The sequence below is a fragment of the Babylonia areolata genome, chromosome 20 (genome assembly GCF_041734735.1).
Source record: "Babylonia areolata isolate BAREFJ2019XMU chromosome 20, ASM4173473v1, whole genome shotgun sequence".
Taxonomy (NCBI): domain Eukaryota; kingdom Metazoa; phylum Mollusca; class Gastropoda; order Neogastropoda; family Buccinidae; genus Babylonia; species Babylonia areolata.
In genome coordinates this window covers 50,232,741-50,235,240 of record NC_134895.1, presented here as the reverse complement: position 1 = coordinate 50,235,240, position 2,500 = coordinate 50,232,741, and positions in this window count along the sequence as shown.

Below are 2,500 nucleotides of genomic sequence, written 5' to 3'. Positions count from 1 at the left end.
TTAATTTATTCGAATTATTCAGTAATTGTCTTTTCAACAAATTTCCACCTGAAAGACTTCATGTCAAGTTTTGTAAGCAGTTACTTGGTATACATAAAAGAGCAATGGTTCTCCCCGTTTTAGGAGAATTAGGAAGATTTCCTATTAGCCTAAAAATAATACGTCAAGTTATTGGCTATTGGATACACATATTAGAGCTTCCTCAAAATTCACTTGTATACATAACATATAACTGTATGTATCGTCAAACAAATGAAAATGTTCAGTGGCTACTTTTCATAAGAAATGTATCAACTAGCACTGTATTAGATCATCTTTGGAAAAATCAGTTCACTTTTAGTGTTAAAAGATTAAAGCATGCTGTATCCAAGAAGCTTGAAAATGAATATATAAAATTTTGGAAACAGAAACATGACAGTTCATCTAAATTAGCATTTTACAAGAACGCTGTGACAAATTATAAAATTGAACCGTATTTAAAGAATACAGCAAATACACAACACAGGAAAGCACTGACCATGTTACGAATCAGCGCCCATGACTTACAAATCGAACAGGGAAGATATAAAAATACACCGAAAGAACAAAGACTGTGTGATACTTGTAACAGTTTAGAAGATGAGATTCACCTTTTAGACAATTGTATAAAGTACAATACTTACAGACACAGATTCCTAATCGATATATGTCGTCCAAATGCAAACAGAAATACAGCCAAGGCTGGCGAAATTTGTTCATGAATGTTTCTCTTCTTAATATGCTCATGTTTATGTTTCATTGTGTCTTATAAACTTTAAGGTTTTATGACAATAAAAAGTATTCTATTCTATTCTATTCACACACACACACACACACACACACACACACACACACACACACACACACACACACACACACACACACACACACACACACACACACACACACACGGGGGCGGGGGGTCTGTCTGTCTGTCTGTCTGTGTCTTTGTGTCAGTGTGTGTTTGTGTGCATGTGTCTGTGTTTCTGTGTGTGTCTGCGTGTCTCTCTTTATGTGTATGTGTGTGAGTTTGTGACAAAGTGAACCTAATCATAACTATAGGACTTCGCATCGACTGCAGTTTTTTTGTTTTTGTTGTTTTGTTTTTCTCTCTCTTTTTTTTGTGGGGGTGTGGGGGTGGTGGCTTGTTGGTGAAAGATATGTGGAGGGGGGGAGGGAAAGAAGGGGGAGAGAGGAATGTGGAGGTGAGAGCGAAAGCAAACCATAAATTCTCTGAGCCTATCAGTCACATTGTTGCCATGAATACGAGCATGTCATTATTCATCTGCATCGATTTTAGGATTACACCTGCTACATTTGTTTGTATTCGTTTCTTTCAGTTGATGTGTATGGAAGTGGGTATAGATCTACGTGTGCTGTCTGTGTATTTAAAAAAAAAAAAAAAAAAAAAAAGCGCCTCTGCTGTAATTGCCTGTGCCACCAAGATTACCGGGGCTGATCTACCTTCTCTAGACGACATATATTATAACAAGCGGCTGCTCAAAAATAGCGAAATCAACCAGCCAAGACGAATCACATCCAACTTTTGGTATTTTCGAGATGCTCCCCTCTGGTCGAAGGTACAGACGTACCTGCTACATTTGTTTGTATTCGTTTCTTTCAGTTGATGTGTATGGAAGTGGGTATAGATCTACGTGTGCTGTCTGTGTATTTAAAAAAAAAAAAAAAAAAAAAAAGCGCCTCTGCTGTAATTGCCTGTGCCACCAAGATTACCGGGGCTGCTCTACCTTCTCTAGACGACATATATTATAACAAGCGGCTGCTCAAAAATAGCGAAATCAACCAGCCAAGACGAATCACATCCAACTTTTGGTATTTTCGAGATGCTCCCCTCTGGTCGACGGTACAGACGTATAAGGACGAAAACCAATCGCTTCGCCAATAGCGTTTTCCCCAAAGCAGTCAATGCCCTGTCTCTCGAACAAATCCAATATGATTAAATAGAACTGTGCAATCAACAACCATCTACCTGAAGATCGAGTCATCAGCCCCATCCACATGTAATATGCGGCTTCTGTTCAAACGCGCGCGCGTGTTTGTGTGTGTGTGTGTGTGTGTGTGTGTGTGTGTGTGTGTGTGTATGTGTGTGTGTGTGTGTGTGTGTGTGTGTGTGTGTGTGTGTGTGTGTGTGTGCAAGTTTTTGAATTGATATGCACATGTATGTATCCTAATTTCTACTGTATCTGTGTTTGTGTATGATTTTAAAATTATTTTTGTACCTTGTTATGTACTATCCCCCCACCCCCACACCCCCGCCCCAATATTCCTAGTGACCCCGGTACACTTGGTAATAAAGACATACTCTATTCTATTTATTTCTTTTATATTGGTTTAATTGTATATTACGATTCATACCTTTGTGGTCTTTTTGATACGCCCTCTTTGTTCCTATAATTTACATTTGAGTGGTATCTTAGACTTACCAACTTACTGCGCTAGGTATCGAGGTGTCATCTTAGTC